The 19,687-nt window shown below is 40.0% G+C and overlaps 1 pseudogene; it reads right to left on the bottom strand.

Moving 5' to 3' along the window:
- The window catches only part of LOC130142112 (solute carrier family 12 member 2-like), a 36,918-nt pseudogene extending 17,950 nt beyond the window's left edge, over window positions 1-18,968 (bottom strand).
- Between the last annotated feature and the right edge of the window lie 719 nt (window positions 18,969-19,687).

The raw sequence follows: 19,687 nt of genomic DNA, 5'->3' as shown, positions 1-19,687 counted from the left end.
ATGGCCCTAAGAGTTCTTCCAGCACAAGCCATTACAAATCAATATGGGGGTGGGTGTGGATCCCCTCCACACAAAGAAAAATTAACCAAATTTTCCCCTTATTTTTCACTGCCTTTGGGAGTCCTGCATTTTTCTTAAGGACCTGGGGTGGTGGTAGTGGTGGTGGGAGAGGTTTTGGGGGTTTTTTTCCCTTCTAATCCCAGTTTGGTTTGTTTTAATCTCTACCTGTAATCCTTCTTCCCTTCTTTCTTTTAAAGGCATGGTAACCAACAAGGGTAAAGCACAACTAAAACAATTTAAGTAGCATATCACAACAACAAAATAATCTCTGTATAAGTGCAAGTGTGAGAAGCAAGTTTTGTTTTTCTTAAATATGTTAGTAGTGAAAGATATTATATTAATTTTTTCAATCAGAACTGGTTGGACCTTCACAACTGACAAATTACACTGGGATTTCCTTTCCCATCTGCTTGTTGGCTACTGTATTACTTTGGGTGTCCAGTGCTGTGTATCATTTACAATAAAAATTTGTAGTGGGTTGACCCTGGCTGGATGCCAGGTGCCCACCAAGCCACTCTGTCACTCCCCTCTGTGGCATATGAAGGCACGGACCCCAAGTCAGTGAAGAAGTGAGATCGTTTATTGCATACATAAGTGCTGGTTATATACAATTGCTTATCTACCCAAGTTCTGCCCTGGAATGTGCCTACATACAGCAGAGCACCTGGGAATTTGTCTACATGTAGCAAAGCAGTTGCTCATTATGAGCTGTTCACACACTTGCGGTTTCACTGCCAAATTTGGCCGCTTATCTGTACACTAACAGTTCTGCCAATTCAGTCTTGTTACTCTACCAGGTCAACTTATTTTTGTCCCTTACACTCCTCCTCAGCTGGACAGGGGAAAGAAAAGGTAACAAAAAGTTCATGGGTTGAGATAAGGACAGGGAGAGATCACTCACCAATTACTGTCACAGGCAAAACAGACTCAACTTGGGTAAATTAGTTTAATTTATTACCAATCAAATCAGACTAGGGTAATGAGAAATAAAACCTAAACCTTAAAACACTTTCCCCTTACCCTTTCCTTCTTCCTGGGCTTAACTTCACTTCTGATTTTCTCTACCTCCTCCCCCTGAGTGGTGCAGGGGAATGGGGCAATGGGGGTTGCAGTCAGTTCATCCCGTTGTCTCTGCTGCTCCTTTCTTCTCAGGGGGAGGACTCCTCACACTTTTCCCCTGCTCCAGCATGGGGTCCCTCCACAGGAGACAAGTTCTCCATGAACAACTTCAACGTGAATCCTTCTCATGGGCTGTGGTTCTTCATGAACTGCTCCAGCGTGGGTCCCTTCCATGGGGTGCAGTCCTTCAGGAACAGACTGCTCCAATGTGGGTCCCCCGCAGGGTCACAAGGCCTGCCAGGAGCCTGCTCCAGTGCAGGCTTCCCATGGGATCACAGCCTCCTTCAGGCATCCACCTGCTCTGGCATGGGGTCCTCCATGGGCTGCAGGTGGATATCTGCTCCACCATTAACCTCCATGGGCTGCAGGGGGACAGCTTGCTTCATCATGGGCTGCAGGGGAATCTCTGCTCCGGTACCTGGAGCACCTCCTCTCCCTCCTTCTTCACTGACCTTGGTGTTTGTGGAGTTGTTGCTCTCATATTCTCACTCCTCTCTCTGCAGTTGCAGTATTTCCCCCCCCTTCTTAAATATGTTATCACAGAGGCAATACCACTGTTGCTGATCAGCTTGGCCTTGGCCAGCAGCAGGTCCGTCTTGGAGCCAGCTGGCACTGGCTCTATCAGACATACGGGAAGCTTCTAGCAGATTCTCACAGAAGCCACCCCTGTAGCCCCCCCACTACCAAAACCTTGCCACACAAATCCAACAGAATATTTTACTGGTTTAACTAGAAGATGAAAAGTTAACATAACGGTCGATTCATTTTCTAGACTTAATCCTCAATGACTGTAACTCTTAAATCTCAATCTGCTGCCACAATGCTCTCTAGATGCAGAAAGGGTTATTAAATAGAAATTTACTCTGTTCAAACTGTAAAACAGCTACTTATTAATTTCCATATCAGAAAAAAACACTGGATTGAAGATTGTTGGATCAGCAATGTGGAAAACTAGAAAGCATCTGAAAGCAATTAGAAGAAAGCTTGTGTAACTGATCTTCCTGAAATAAAAATTCTTTTACTTATGTTTCATTTTTGTTCATTTGGTAATAAGAATTATCCACATTTCTGCATTTTCTGCTTACTGGAAAAAATTTATATAGGTCTCAACATCTCTAATGTCAGCTTTTCTCCAGTTTCTCTTAAATCCAAGAACAAGGGTGTTGGGTCTCATTCTACCCAGACCAGCAGCCTAAGGAGAACACAAATTAGTTGTTTCAGTAACTTACTTTTAAAAAATAGTTTTCTTTTTTTTTTTTTTTTTTTAAGCATACAAGTATCTTTCAAAGTTTTAGGATAACTTTGCATAATGGAAACACTTCAACATGCAAAGTATAAAAACATTTAATTTTTTTATGTCCATCCTCACCACTTCCATTAAAAAAACCCAAACAAACATGAAACAGGTTGTCCTGGTTTCAGCTGGGATAGAGTTAATTTTCTTCTTAGTAGCTGGTGCAGTGCTGTGTTTTGGATTTGGTGTGAGAACAATGTTGATAGCATACTCACGGTTTCAGTTGTTGCTGGGTAATATTTTACTAAGTCAAGGTCTTTTCAGTTTCTTGGGCCCTGCCAGCCATAGGGCTGGGGAGGCATGGGAAATTGGGAGGGGACATAGCCAGGACAGCTGACCCAAACTAGCCAAAGAGGTATTCTGTACCATATGACATCATGCTGAGTATATAAACTGGGGGAAGAAGGGGGGGGGGGGGGGGGGAGCATCCAGCATTATGGCATTTGTTTTCCGAAGTAACCTTTAGGCATGATGTAGCCCTGCTTTCCTGGAGATGGCCAAATACCTGTCTGCTGATGGAAAGTAGTGAATTAATTCCTTGTTTTGCTTTGCTTGCGTACGTGGCTTTTGTTTTGCCTATTAAATTGTTCTTATCTCAACCCTTGAGTTTTACATTCCTTTCTGATTCCCCATCCCTCTGGGTGATGGGGAGTGAGCAAGCGGCTGCATGGTGCTTGTTTGCCGTCCAGGGTTAAACCACAACACAGGTGTACCTGCATTAAATACTGTCCTCCTTCCCTCAAGTCCTCTGCATGCACTGGTGCATAGAAGGACTTTGTTTTGTTTTTAATAAGCCTTTGTTGGTACTTGGTCAGATTACTTAACCGTTCCTTCGCTGCTTGCCTCTTAGAACCCTTTCAAAAGAAGGAAATGAAGGGGGAGAGGGAACAAGAAATATAAGCATCAGTCATAATAAAGCAGAATGTTTTATTTCACTGCTAGAATCCAAATAAAACTTGAAGGACCTCAAAACATGTTTTCCACTGTCAAAAAGAACCCAACCCAATGAAATATCACTCATTAACAACAACAATAAAGAGTGGACCACATTCTCATTTTTAGGATAAGGGTTCCTCAACCTTAAACATTCTTGTTCCTGCAGAGCACAACCACTTCACTAGCTTGTGGCATAAATTTGTCCTCCAAAGCATAACATAAGTCTAGAAGAAAAGGGCTCTGTAACAAAACATACATGGATATAAGATGACTTAATATTAGGTTTTATGGGAGTATTTGTTTCAAGCTGTACTGAAACTGCATTTGCCTACATTTATACATAATCCTACTACTGCTCCCTCCTACTGCTATTTCAGAAAGCCTTTGTCACAGTAGTGCCTCTACTGCAGCTCTATGAAAACTATTTATTGTGAGATTCAGTACAACATATAGAAGCACAACATGAAGTCTGCATTGCTAATCCAAGATCAGACTGTGGAAGCAGGTTAGAGGAGCAAAAAGCAACAACTGCCTGAGACATTAAGACTACCACTGTGTTCTATTTACCATCAAGGGAGATTTAGAACTGGCTTAGTCTCTTATGTTTCCTACAAACCCAGTAATTTGACTTAGTTACCTACACTTCTTCCCTGGACTTCTAGCTTCCACACAGCTATCAAAATCCCTGTCTTGGTTTTGGCTGGGATAGAGTTAATTTTCATCTTAGTAGCTGGTACAGTGCTGTGTTTTGGATTTAGTATGAGAATAATGTTGATAACACTGATGTTGTAGTTGTTGCTAAGTAGTGCTTACTCTAAATCAAGGACTTTTTAGTGTCCCGTGCTCTGCCAGTGAGGAGGTGCACAAGAAGCTGGGAGGGAGCAGAGCCAGGACAGCTGACCTAAACTAGCCAAAGGGAAATTCCATACCATAGAACATCATGCTCAGTATATAAACTGGGGGGAGTTGGCCGGGAGGGACGATTGCTGCTCAGGGACTGGCTGGGCATCAGTCAGCAGGTGGTGAGCAATTGTATTGTGCATCACTTGCTTTTTTCCCTTGGATTTTATTTCTCTCTCTCTCTCTCTCCTTCATTACAATTGTTGTTGTTATTATTTTACTTTATTTCAGTTATTAAGCTGTTCTTATATCAACCCATGGGTTTTACCTATTTCTGATTCTCCTCCCCATCCCACCAGGGTGGGGGTTGGGGAGTGAGTGAGCAGCTGCATGGTACTTAGTTGCTGGCTGGGGTTCAACCATGACATCCCCTCAAATTTCCAAGATTTTAAATTGCATTACCACTTTATATGACTATTTATTTTTACATTGTTTTACCAATGGGCCTACAAGAAAGCTGGTGAGGGACTTTTTACAAGGGTATGTAAGTAATAGGACAAGGGGGAATGGCTTTAAGCTAAAAGAGGATAGATTTAGATTAGATATTAGGAAGACGTTCTTTACAATGAGGGTGGTGAAGCACTGGAACAAGTTGCCCAGAGAAGCTGTGGATGCCCCATCATTGGAAGTGTTCAAGGACAGGTTGGATGGGGCTTTGAGCAACCTGGTCTAGTGGAAGGTGTCCCTGCCCATGGTAGGGGGGTTGGAACTAGATGATCTTTAAGGTCCCTTCCAACCCAAACCATTCTATGATTCTATGATGTGGGAAAATATCCAGATGAAAGTTTGAGATCTGCAGCTTGATTAAGACCAGTCCAAAATATTTCTGCTTCTAGTCTGTTTCATGTTCCAGTTTCAACCGTTCTGTGTCTCCGTGTATTGCAGTGAGTCTTACAGCTTTGGAGAAAGCTACCTTAAGATTTGACTCTGTGTTTCAACTAAAGATTAAAGCCACAATTTACAAGTTTCTGCTGTGATTTTTGAGAGTCCAAGTTTCCTCATTCATACAAAACTAATCAAGTGTCCATGTATTTGCTTATGATAAATCCCAGTCTTTGTGGTAACTTGTATGAGATAGAAATGCAATTCCATCTATTGCAGAAAGAAAAATGTTTTCTTTCAGAGAAGATAGCACTAACTTAGACAGTTAGCTGTATACTGCTGTCATTTTGACTGACTGCTCTGTCCAATGTATGAGAGAGCACAAGACTGAATGACACAAGGACAGAAAAAGGCCCAGATTGTATTCCAGTATTCACTTTACTCCTACAAGTCTTCCAAAGCATTTAAATATCAAATGATCGAAGATACTAATTTTGCTGTTTCCTCCCATACCATACATACGCATATCCTAAAACACAACTTCTACTGCAGGACTTTCATTTAGAAGTGGATAAAAAGTGATGCAAAGCACAACATCCTGATGTTTATGTTAACTGCCATATTAGCTTCCTTAAAGGTGTAGCACACCTAACTGCAAAGGTGGTGACCCCTGCATGAGTGGATCCCACCAGTAAATCACAGTTTTTGCACTTCTCAGGAAACTAACGTCTTTCACTTGAAGAAAATGACAGTTTTGTAAAAAAGTCAAGGTAATTTTTAAGTAAAAAGAAAGAATACACTTACCATATGTACATGGCCACAGATCATCAAGCCCACATTTTTGGTGAAAGCACAGACAAGGTGAAGCAAAGCTGGATGTGAGTTTGAAGCACCTGTCATAATTAAGCACTGAGGTCTAATAACTGTGGATAGGGGGGAAAAATGGTTAGAAGTAATTTCCTCTGGAGCTTTGTTATCTTACTTTGTAAAAAAGAGAGGCCACGAGACTGTAATCCTCATAGGAGAGGTAATACCATCATCTGCTTTTAGAAGATTATGTTAAATTAGGACAAGATCAATCTGACAATTGTCAGCATATGTATGATTAATTGGTTCCAAACTTAATAATCCCACTAAGTCTGAATATTTAAACATTTTAAAAGATCAGAAACAGAATTTAGACAAGACTAAGAGGGATAAATTTCTTCCCCCATTGCTGCGGGCATTTCGGGCGAGCGGGAGTCAGATTCAAATACTCACAGAGTTCAAGATCTGATCCGTTTATTGTACAAACCAGGTAGACTTTTATAAGGCATTCTATAAGCGTGCAATAATGTGGTTGGCTATTTTACAAGCGTATAATAGTATGATTGGTTAACAATTGTTTACTGGGAAGATTTCTGTTTCTGCTTGTTCTGGCATGTAGGCTCCTTTCTGCGGTTTCCCAGCTCCTCTTATCACGTCCCGTTGGCCTTGCTTTTGAGCAAACATCTGCAATTTGCTCCTTTTTCTTCATCCCACTGTTCTGGCCGTAACCTCGTCTTATTTCTTCAGTATTTTTCCACTTGCTTCAGAGTTCAGTATAATCATTCAATACAGCAAGAGCCCCAACACCTCCCCCTTTCTTTTTAAATACAGCATTAATACTGCGTTCCACACAGCTCTGAAAACATTGTAAAAGGCAAGGCACTAAAAGTAACAAAAGAATAACAAACAACAATATAGACAGACCTTGTTTCAATAAATCCCTCAACCACCCTCAATTCTTGTTGAGGTAAATAAATTGATACATTTAAACGGTAAATCAACTGTTGCAAAAAATACATATTTTTAACAAGTGTAGTATTCCACCAGGTACAGTTATCACTAAAGCCAAAATTCGTGTCATTATACTTCTTATCTAACCAACCCCAATATGATTGATTTATAGCCGTATAGTTTACTCCCAAAGGCTCAAAAGCTAGTTCAAAGCAGAAACGCATTTCTTGTAGGTGACATCTGAAGCACTTTTTTTCCTTTTTTTTTTCTTTTTTTTTTTTTTCCTTTTTTTTTTCTTTTTTTTTTCTTTTTTTTTTCTTTCTTTTTTTTTTCTTTTTTCTTTCTTTTTTTTCTTTTTTCTTTCTTTTTTTTCTCTTTTTTTTCTTTCTTTTTTTTTCTTTTTTCTTTTTTTTCTTTTTTTTTTCCTTTCTTTTTTTTCTTTTTTCTTTCTTTTTTTTTTCTTTTTTCTTTTTTTTTTTCTCTTTTTTTCTTTCTTTTTTTTTTCTTTTTTCTTTTTTTTTTTTTCCTTTTTTTTTTCCTTTCTTTTTTCTTTTTTTTTTTTTTTTTGGGGGGGGGAGGGGTTTGTAATCAAGTCCGTATTTTTCCTTGAGAAGCTTAAGCTGTTCCTCTTGTTTCAGGAGAGTTTCCAACTCTGATTTGTCGAATAGGTCCGTATTTCCCAAATAAATCATACATTTCCTCCGCTGTGATTTTATACGGCAGGTTCCGAATATAAAGGATCCGATTGACCTCTGGGGGCAGCCAGATGTTAGCTCGCTTGGCCGCTTGCACTGCCATGGCGCCGATCGGAGCGGGGGGGGGGGGTGGAGGGGGGGTGCCGCCTTGGAGAGAAACCGCGGCCGGGACGGGGCCTGCCGGGCCGCACGCCGCCGCTCGCCGCTTGTTCCTTTTCAGGACACCAGGGTGGTAATTGCGCGACCATACCCCTTACAGCTCGATACGTGCGAGCCAAAGTCTTTACCCCCTTAGTCCCAACTTGCACAGATTCCCATAAGTCCTCTCCTACTTTCTTCCATGTTTCATTATTATATACATCTTGCGTAGAAGCAAGGTAACCACGGCGGCGACTCCAACATAGCAGATCAACTACTGCCTGCCGTGAGACTGGCGTTTCAGTTTTTTCTGCCAGTTTCATCAAACTGTCTACAGTTGCTTTTTCCACCACTGATGCAGTGATTCCCATCCTGCTTAAATTTCCTGACTCACCGGTCAGCCGTGCACGTTCCGCCTTTCTTCGGGCGCCCAGCTCTCTCTCCGCTGGCAGCAGGATCCTCGCCGGCTCCGCAGCTTGTAACACGATCCTTAATGAATCTTCCTGACTTTTAACCGATCCTGTCGACCCTCATCGGATCACGTCGTGGGTCACCAGATGCTGCGGGCATTTCGGGCGAGCGGGAGTCAGATTCAAATACTCACAGAGTTCAAGATCTGATCCGTTTATTGTACAAACCAGGTAGACTTTTATAAGGCATTCTATAAGCGTGCAATAATGTGGTTGGCTATTTTACAAGCGTATAATAGTATGATTGGTTAACAATTGTTTACTGGGAAGATTTCTGTTTCTGCTTGTTCTGGCATGTAGGCTCCTTTCTGCGGTTTCCCAGCTCCTCTTATCACGTCCCGTTGGCCTTGCTTTTGAGCAAACATCTGCAATTTGCTCCTTTTTCTTCATCCCACTGTTCTGGCCGTAACCTCGTCTTATTTCTTCAGTATTTTTCCACTTGCTTCAGAGTTCAGTATAATCATTCAATACAGCAAGAGCCCCAACACCCCATCTTTTAAGTCACATCCTTTTACATGTTCTGGCTTAGATTCTCTGTCCAACAGAACTGGAGCCATATGCTTTTATTGCTATCATTCAGAAGGAACAACCAAACTACTGTAAGTGAAATAAGTTATTCATTATTCATTCATTATTCATCCATTATTTCATTATTAATTGATCTTTATAATAAATTTTAGAAGTTGAAGTATACAGTCTCATTCATTTCAGAAAAATTTTTTTTAAACCATAAGAATCACTAAAAGTAATTTGTCCATCTGTCTCAGTCCCTACAACAGCTGCAGTTCATTTTCCATACTAGAACCAGTTAGTTTTAGGATGTACCTCTACAATTCAAAACATTTTTTGCCATGGGTTAGAAATCAGTGTCAGTCTAAAAAAGAGTAACAAAAAAGTACTCCTAAAGCCAGAGTACTTTTAACTGGCTCATGTGGAGATCTATACCTCCTCTGGAAAATTATTAGAGAAGTTAATAACTCAAAAAGCTATTGTATTGGGTTTATGTGGCAAGGTTTCAGTACCAGGTGGGGCGGAAGGGGTGGCTCTGAGAAGGGAAAGGGGCTACCCCCATGTTAGACAGAGACAGTTGCAGTCAGCTCCAAAACAGACACACTGCAGCCCAAAGATGAGCCAATGAGTGAAGCTGGTAGTGCCTCTGTGATAACGGTTAAGAAAGGGTAAAAAACACCGCACAGCAGCTGTGAGAAAGAAGAGTGAGAAAAAGTGTGAGAGAAACAATTCTGTAGATACCAAGGTCAGTGAAGAAGCAGAGGGAGGAGGTATTCCAAGCATCAGAGCAGAGATTCTTTTTTTTCTTAAGTCAGACTCTTTTTTTTTTTTTTTTTTCCCCCATTAATATGACTGGATGTAATAGTAGGATATTTGTAAATAATGAGAGATTTTAATGTCACATAGTCTTAGAACTTCAGAAAGAACAGTAATTTCATAATTCGACTTCAAGTTTTGCAGTTTATGCTTACAACATCCAGCTCTTCAGAAGTGGAAAGTTCATTAATATCCATATTAATATATTGGTAATTTACAGTTTTACTATAATATACATTGGGGTTGTGCTGATACCTATCATAATTGGCTGACATCTTACTTCAAATATCTGTATCTATGCAACACAGACATTGTGAGTACCTGTCCTATTTTTTGTTTTGTTTAATTTTAGTCACCTCCAAGAGAGGCTAGGTGGCAGAACTGGTGTATTTTCCCCAAATGACAGGCAATATTATCAATCTTTTCTTTGAAAAATACTCCATCGCTGCCAGGTTCTGGATTCTGGACTTAACCTCGACAGCAAATAGCACCTGTATCAAGAATCTCTCCTAAAACTCACTCCTTAAATTATGCTCTAAGTAGGCAAATTCCCTTCTGTAAACAACAGAAGATTTTAGTAGCTAGATTCATTTGCTAGCACACTGAGCATAACTATGACAGAATAAGACATTTCTTAGACTTGTAGATGCAAGGGATGAGTTGCTCGACTAAGTGTCAATAGTATAAACCCTATGCCAGGCTTGGGCAGAATTGTAGAGGAATGAAGGCAGTGGGTTGATTAGCATTGATAACATGCAGCTGTGGCCTTGCCTCGCAGGCAGTGGGTTGATTGACATGGATGATGTGCAGCTGTAGCTCATTCCTGCTAAGTGGTTAAATAGCCCTGAGGATTGTGGGAGAGGAGGTTGGATGGAGGAGGAGTAGTGTGGTCTGGCCTCTGGAGGAAGGAGATACAGCACAGATGGTAGAATTTGACCAATGGTAAAGCTTTGTTGTAGCCTACTTGTTTGTTGGTGCTGCAACACAGCATGTAGTAGGTAACCACCCAATTTGAAAAGAGAGGAGTCAACAACAAAGGATCAACCAAGATTTGGAGGCTAGAGCACATGATGTACAAGGGAAGGGTGACAACTAAGTTAATTCAGTCTTAAGAAGGCAAATGAAGGCATCTCAGTATTGTCTTTAGTTATCTAATAGGAGGCTATAGATACGATGGAGCCAGACTCTTTCTGGAGGTGCACAGGAAAAAAAAAGATAAGGGGTAACTGAAGATATAACGTAGGACATTCCAACATTAAGGAAAAAAAAAAATATGAGGGTGGTCTAACACTGGGAAAGATTACCTAGAGCAGCTGCAAAATCTCCATCCTTGAAAATACTCAAAACTTGACTGGGTGTGGTCCTGAGCATCCTGATCTAACAAAGTTGGTTCTATCTTTGCAGATGTCTCTGCACTAAGCCAATTGAGTGGATGGTTGGACAAGATCACCTGGTGAAGTCCTGTTCAATCTATGATTCTATCTATTTAGAGGAAAGTTTAAGTAATCAATACCTTCTGTTAAATTTTTTTGAAGCACCTTTCCTCTGGAATAGCTCATTCCATAAAAGCAGCATACATACTATAGGATAGGCAATTACCTACTTCATTAGGACACTTCTTGGGCAGCCATGTTGGCTAATGAAAAAAATCAGTTCACTCCTTCAGTTGTGTGAAGACTGCTAGTGTAGCCTGTTTATCATTGCTGCACTGCAGCAGAAGAATATCCCTAACGTGAATCAGCTAGTGTTGAGGACACAACATACGTATTATACATATTTCAGGGATTTTTGGTTAGATCAGTTTTAGCCTGATCACATTGACTGAATGCCCATTAGCAGTTTGGAGCAAATCTTTCAATTTAGTTTCATCAAAAAGGAATGCAATTTACGTGCCCCAAGACCACCAGTTCATGATACAAACTGAAGTGCAGTAAACAGACTTGCTTCTCAAGTGCACTCCTGATCAGAAATAAAATACTAATGTAGATATGCCCAGAAGCTAAGATAGTGCTATTAAAAGTTATTACAACCCGTTATTACAAACCATAGGAGGTGAACAGGCAATTTAATGGAAGCCATGATAGGAAACAGCCATACCCTACTGGCTACATAGCAGAAGTAATTTCTTATGTCCTTAATACATTCATAAACTGTTACCTGAAGTTTTTCACATGATCTTCCACTCCTGAGAGACGAATAGAATGCTGTAGTGCATTCAAATAAATCAAAGCTTGTGTTGAGGATCCCCATTTCACATCTGTGGGATGATTTGAAGTTTCAATATTTTATTTAAAGCAGTTCAACATAAGACTACAGGATCACAAAATGAATGTTGAACACCAAATGGCTAAAAGACCCTACAACTAAATAGGCAATTCTATTTAAAGATTAAATTTCTGTAGAAGATGTCCAATAGATGTTACAGTTTGATATTTTATATTAAAGAAGAAAAAGGAGGAAAAAGATAAGAAAAGGAGAGGAAAACGAGAGGAAAAAGAGAACTGAGTTGCTTCCAACATTTCAAAGACTGTCAACTTCAGAGTTAAAAAAATTAACATTTTGGAAAAAAATAAGATGTTTAGTTATTCTGAATGACAGCAAAGGTAAAGTAACCTTGCAAGGCATTGTCTAAATTAAGTCAAATCCTTTCAATGAATAACTTTTGATGGAATAAAGAGGACAGACTAGATTATGCAGTTCCTTTTAGAATATTATTTTTATGAGGAAATGAAAGCTCTTAGTATCCTCTCTAGTTGTTCCCATATATGTTCCAATTTTGCTAGTTACGATTGATATATTATTTAAGTACTTTATAACCTTCACAACATAGGATTTTGCCTTTTCCTTGTTTTTAACTTCAGGAACACTTTGGCTCAATCCTGCTCCATGTTGCACTTATAATCATATAGTGTTCTTAAAGGGAAGGAAGAAAGTATATAAATTGTTCATAGCTACAGGGATAGTTTATTGAAAAAACCCACAAATGCTACACAAATACATTTCCAATTCAGAAGAGTACAGGAGCATCCCCTTTCATTTCCTGTCAAAACATGCTTTTCTGGTGCCTTCAGCATTGCAACCCAAGCTCTTCTTATACGCACCTTTCTCTCTAACTTTCATTCAAATGCTTATGTCTAAGGGCAAACATTTGAATTGGGTGGATCTTGATATACTCAGAGGAGGAGGAAGAAAACAGCAATGAATATACAGGCATAACTGCATTTCATTACAACTGGAAAGTCTGAAACAGAAGTTTGAACTAGTCATCCAAATAGAATTCTCTCATTTTTCTCTAAATAACATGACCTTTTCCTTCCTCTATCCCCTTCTTCCCCACACCAAAACCAGAAGAAAACCCTATACATACCTGGTTTCTTCTAAGTGACATAGAGTCCAAGGACTATGACGTATGTTAGAAGTGCTACCCATCAATTAATGACAAACATTACAATGCAAAACAGAATAGCTCCAACAAGAGAAATCCACATATTGTAGTATTTGAAAGCAAGATGCCAACCTAGTCACAATAGGATAGGGGAGGGAAGAAAGGAAGAAAATTTAATCACTGTTCCAAGGGAAGGTAAGAGCTGTTCGTTCATCTTCCTTCCTCAGTGCTCTACATCACATTTCATAATAATGCACATCAGTTTAAGTACTGTACAAAATAAGGACTTTGACACATTTACACTTTTAATTTTCCAACACATTTGAAATTAATTTGCATATTTTTTAAATAGAGGAGAAAATTAGAAACATTTCCATATCTAAAAGAGTGTCTCAAGGAGCGTTTGAAGATGCTTGTACCAGTGTATCTGTGGCGTATTGATGCACGGACTCCAAGAGCAGATCGAAGACTCAAAGACACCTTAAAGACACCTCGAAGAAGACACTTTATTAAAATCAAGCTAGCCTTTTATACCTTTACAGCGGGCTGACGTATCAGCCTGTAACTATGCTCAGTAATTTTCCATTCTAGCTCTTTTTTCTATTGCAGACACAGCAACTTAGCAACTCCCTTTATCTACAAGGCCACAAGCTCTGCAGACAACTCCGTATCTTAAAGTTTCTCTTCTTGCTCCCATGGCTTCCTTCCAACAAGCATAACTATGTCTCTCTCCCAAGGTTGGTTTTTGCTCACTGATGCCATCAAGCTAGCTCGAGAAATACCCACATCTCCCCCTTCTTTATATATATATATAAAAGGCTTGTTTCAATGCTCTGTTAGAGTTTGCACACATTTTAACACACATGGAATACAGATCAGAATACATATAAAAATGAATAAGCACCCTACACCTATTTGTAATAAGCTCTTTATCCATGCAGTTAAACCTAATCTACCAAAAAGATTTCAGAAAATGTTAAAACCATCACTTTGTTGTAGTTTCTGTACTCCTCCTTGCAGGTCTTCAATACTTTTGTGAATAGATTCAGAATGATCAGACAGATTCATACAACAAAGTCCATCAAAATCCTGACAACCATGACCTTGCACTAATAATAGAAAAATGTATTGCAGCTCTATTCTTCAGCATAGCATGTCTTATTGAATCAACGTCTAGCAGTAGTCCACTCAGGGCTAATGAAGTTGCATTAGTTTGTTTTGCAAGCCAGCAGCCAAGCTTATTCAAGGTGGTTAGCGCTTGCGCTGTTCCTACTCCTGGAGCAAATATAGATGCTGCTATAATTTCACTAGGGCTCCAAGATTCCATATTATCTTTACAATCAGTTTTAAAGGCATGTATAGTGCATTTGTGGTGGCATAACTTATGAGTTATAATCATGGATGTATTGAGTGTTCACAAAGTTAACCTTCCAATGCTACATGGTCTTCACAAATTAGAAATAATCCTGCAGGCAGTTTAAGTGGACGATTGCTAGACTTTGATATGTTAGGAGAAATATAATTACACCAAGCACTAGCATTTCTATATGCAGGTATGGTAGCATTTAACCATTGAATCGGTTTTATATCATATTTGCCTGTTTAGTTGAAGTATACACAATAATCCATTTTTACAGATCCTAATAAATCCAGTTCCTGTGGTTCAATCCCACCATATGCTAAATATGGAACACAACCATCCCAATTGTTAAACACATCACCAAATCCCTGAATTATGATCTGTTTATCTGAGGGGACGGGCCAATCATCAACAGGTTGGCCAGCCAGACAGGTTGTAAAAGGATTTTCTGGAGAAGCAGTTGACAGGCATAGTGTGTCCTGTCCTGTGCGATTGGACAAGGTTACCCAGATGTTGGTTTTGGGTTGAGGCGGGATCCATATTGATGCAGCTGACATCATGGCACAGATGATGGCAATGACTGAGATAACGATGGCTTGATCCATCAAGCTGGTACCCATCTTGGGCCAGAACCTGTGGAAACACAAGCATACCCTCTACCCCAAGTTAATAACAGAAAAGGACCTTCCCATTGATTTGTTTGTAAATTTTTTACTATAACTTGGGCTTTCTCATTAGAATTTGAAGCATTATGTAAGCCAAAATGACCTTGTATAGGAGGTCCATCCTCCGTCCAATGATTTAAAAAATTCAAAACATAACAGGCTTTAGCTATATGCTCTTGTGGGATTAACCCTAGACTCCCCCTTTTTTGGTTTTGCAACATAGTTTTAAGAGCGCTATGTGTGCGTTCGATAATGGCTTGGCCTGTGGGAGAATGTGGAATGCCTGTAATACGCTGAATTCCCCATTGTTGAAAAAATGTCTGTGTCTTATGCGCTATATAGCCTGGGCCATTATCTGTTTTTATAGCTATTGGAACTCCCAGGGTGGCAAAGGCCATAATAAAATGTCTGCAAGCATCTTTTGCTTTTTCACCTGAGTGTACCGATGCATAAATACAAGATGAAAAAGTGTCGTTAGAGACATGGACATATTTGTACTTGCCAAACTCTGGTACATGAGTAACATCCATCTGTCAAATTTCAAGTAATGAAAGACCTTGAGGATTAGTTCTGATCAACGGTGCAGGCAAAACTTGTTGACAATCAGGACGCCATTGTATAATTTGCCTCGCTTAGTCTTGAGTCAGTTGAAATGTGCGTTGCAGTACTTTTGCATTTTGATGATATAATTCATGAGGTAAATGACCCTGTGCAAAACTGTCAGGTAAGACCTGCATGGTACCTGCAAGCCTATCTGCTTGTGTGTTTCCCTCACTTATGGGGCCGGGTAGGGAGGTATGTGAGCATACATGTTGTATAAAATATGGATGTGCCTGTCGATCCAGGAGCCACTTGAGCTCCCAGAGAAGAGCAAATAAGGCTTTGTGTGAGACTTCCTTCAAAAAGGAGCATTCTAGCCTAGAAACAAGGCCTGCCACGCAGGCAGAATCTGTGATAATGTTTGTTGGGGTGGTCCATAATTTGAAAACACAGACTACTGCAGAGAGTTCTACTACCTGAGGCGATCCTGTGACAATATGTATGTTGCTTTTCCAGTTTCCTTCATCATCTCTCCAAACTATCACTGCTTGGCCTGTCTTGCCAGACCCATCAGTGAATACTGTAGGGGCATCAGCTATTGGTGTGATAGCTAGTTGTGAAGTAGGTAAAAGAGAAAGAGAGTGCAGGGATTGTATAATTTTGTGTCCTGGGAAATGAATACTTATATGTCCTGTAAAATTCGCTAGAGCTCACTGAAAAACAAAAGAATGGTGAGTTAAAAAAGTTAGCTGTTTTGTATCAAGAGGCAAATAGATAATATTAGGTTCAACACCATCTAAAGTTAATAAACGCTCTCTTCCTTTCTGAATTACCATAGCTATCATTTCAATAGCTGTGGTAACTTTTTTTCCAAAATTATGTGGTAAAAATATCCATTCCAGAATAATCAAAGGATATATGTCTTGCGGAACCCACTGTGATAAGAGACCATAGGGTTGAAAAGTTGAATAAAAAATGAAAAGGCTAATAGGTAGGGTGGTCCATTTTTTGCCTATGAGTGACTTGACCTGCTAATTTTACCACCACTTTATCAAGAGCAGTTTTTGCAGAAAGGATAAGTGTTCAAGGAGACATCAAGTCTGGATCTCCTTCCAATAGTTTAAAGAGGGGGTGGAGTTCTTCAGTAGATATCCCTAAGAGAGGACGAGCCCAATTTATGGTTCCTAAACAGTTTCTGTAAATCGTTCAGAGTCCTTATTTCTGTTTGCAAGGTGATACATTGAGGTTGGATGTTTTGTTCTGATATTTTCCATCCTAAATATCACCAAGGTGGTGTTTCTTGTATTTTTTCTTCTGCAATTTTGAGTCCCGCTGTCGAGACTGCTTGGACTACTTGCCGTTTCACTTCTTGGGCTGTCTGTTTTGATTCTGCAGCAATTAAGATCTCATCCGTATACTGGTGCTGCCACTTGTACCGGTGCACAGACTGCTGCAGCTCCGGGGGGGCCATTCAGAGGGGTAATTTGTTATCATAGCGCAACCCCTCGTGGTGCTCCACTTGGGGTTTCCCAGTAAGGTCAAAGACTGGCCATCCCAGTCAAATTTTGATTGACATTGATTGGCATAATGATGCCCTTTACGACAGCACGGACAGATTCCAGATGGACCCCCTTTATTATTTACTTTTGCTTTCAGACACTTCTTTTGTAGGTGGCCGTACTGACTACACGAAAAGCATTGCTGTGACTTAACTGATAGCATTGCAAATGCTTCCACAATCAGAGACAAATCATGCTGTCTAGACCCAATATTCATACAAGCATTCAACATATCATCAGTGCTAGGATTCTTTAAAGATCATAATACTTTCTGTCAGTCAGGGTTGGCATTTTCAATAGCAAGTTGTTTAAAAATATATTCACGTGCTTTCTCATTATCAATATGCTTTTCCAAAGCCTCATTAAGTCTGTCCAAAAATTTCATAAATGGTTCATTTGCTTGTTTAATTCTGACAAAAAGCTGCCTCTGTTTACCTGCTTCAGGGACAGTTTTCAAAGCACGGAACGCCTATTGTTTTACTTGCTGCAAACCTGCCTGGCAAATCCTAGCTTGCGCAGCATTGGTGCTATGATCAGCTTGCCCTAGTAATACATCTACATTAACCGCTCGCAATGGATCACGTGCCCCCAACACTGAGTTTTCAGTAGCTTGGATGCCTGCAAGCTGCCTCGTTTCTGACTCCCACATAGTGTATTGCATGTCCGTCATTATCAAGTGAAACAACGTTTTAAAATCATTAGGGGTAAACACATGAGTATCACAGAGAGACTCTATTAAATGAGTAGTATAAGGAGCCCCAAGCCCATGGTCTGTCACTGTTCTCCTGATATCTTTAATAAAAGCATACGAGAGAGCTTCCCATTGCGGATCTTGATCTGGCACATACACCACAGGGAAAGCACTCAGCACATCTGTATCCCCTGCTTGCTTTGCTTCCCCTTTTACAGCCACCCATTTATCATGAGGGTCTGGAGGATATAATTCAGGCTCTTTTTCTGGATCAGTAAGCTCTGGGTCAAAAGGATTATCCATGTCATCATCGAGAGTATCAGGCGGCAGAGCCGCAAGAGCAGTAGCAGCAGGTTTAGTTTTTGGTCTTACGGCAGCGTCTGCTAAAGAGTGTGGCAGTGAAGGAGCTGAAGAAGCTGTTTCCGCTTCCTTTGATTGTGAGCCAGCATGAGCTTTTAAAGTTTCAAAAATAATTCACCAAGGGCTCAACAAAGTAGCTGCTACCTTATAATTTTTTGTAGCAGTCCCATAGATGGATGCCTATTTTATCCCAAATCTCTGGAGTATAAATGTTAGTGGTATTAACAGATGGGTCAGCTTTTGATGCCCATAGAAGAATGCGTTTTAATTCTTGCTCATCTATTTTCTTCCCATACTTCTTAGGAATGTTAGTAAAAACTTGTAAAACGGTTCTCTGCTCCTTTGTTAAAGCAGTCCCCATACTCAGCCACTTACCTTCATCCTGCGATAGGTAATTGAGCGCACTGGATACTCTTCCTTTCAGCATGTAGTCCTGTAGTTCGGCTTTGCTACACCACCAGATCAACAGCTAGTCAATTTCGGGCCTCGCGTTGGGCACCATTCGTGGTGTATTGATGCACGGACTCCGAGAGCGGATCGAAGACTCAAAGATACCTTGAAGAAGACACTTTATTAAAATCAAGCTAGCCTTTTATACCTTTACAGCGGGCTGACGTATCAGCCTGTAACTATGCTCAGTAATTTTCCATTCTAGCTCTTTTTTCTATTGCAGACACAGCAACTTAGCAACTCCCTTTATCTACAAGGCCACAAGCTCTGCAGACAACTCCGTATCTTAAAGTTTCTCTTCTTGCTCCCATGGCTTCCTTCCAACAAGCATAACTATGTCTCTCTCCCAAGGTCAGTTTTCACTCACTGATGCTGTCGAGCTAGCTCGAGAAATGCCCACATATATCTATTAAAACAGGCTACTAGAACCTTTGGCAATAACTTGCATTACACAGTTGATTTTTTTTTTTGAAGGTAGTATAACAGGAATTATCAAGTGTCTTTATCACATACTAACTGGTTCTAGGTGTGTGTTTTTAGCATTTACACATGACTAGGTATTTTTACACTAAAAGAAAAAGGACAGATGTATCCTAGCAGAATGCAAATATGTCGAAGTACTGATCTGCCACCATTTTACGCCCTTATTTGTCACAAGTTTATCCAAGATCAGGTAAATACACAGCCCCAAGACACCACCACCCCCAAAACACACAAGGTTAACAACTGTATTAGACATATACACCTGTTATGTAGACATTGAGTTATGCAAATGCTATGAAAAAAATAATGTTATTTACCAGTTCAGTAGATGAGAACCTTTTAGTGACATTATTTCATCATGAACCAATAGAGGACTGAGCATAAGTTCCATTGGTTCTACAAGTATTGTCATTTGACTTCTTCCTTTATTCTAACTAGTCTCCCACACCAAACAAAGGCTATAAAAATATGGCAATACTACCTTGCAATTCCAGTTTCTTCTGCACTGGAAGGCTAAATATATTGAGATAAATCCAAAGAAGAGAAAAGGGTGGGTCTTGAACTCCAGATACTGAATTAGCAAGAAAGCATTCTTCAAGTGATAGTCCTTAAAGAAACGTAAATACAGAAAGGAGATACAACAGTGGCAGATGTCATCAGAGATCCATTTGAGAGT

Source organism: Falco biarmicus, chromosome W, assembly GCF_023638135.1.
Source record: "Falco biarmicus isolate bFalBia1 chromosome W, bFalBia1.pri, whole genome shotgun sequence".
Classification (NCBI taxonomy): domain Eukaryota; kingdom Metazoa; phylum Chordata; class Aves; order Falconiformes; family Falconidae; genus Falco; species Falco biarmicus.
The sequence above is the reverse complement of the archived record's forward strand: the minus strand, read 5'-3'. Positions and strand labels throughout refer to the sequence as shown.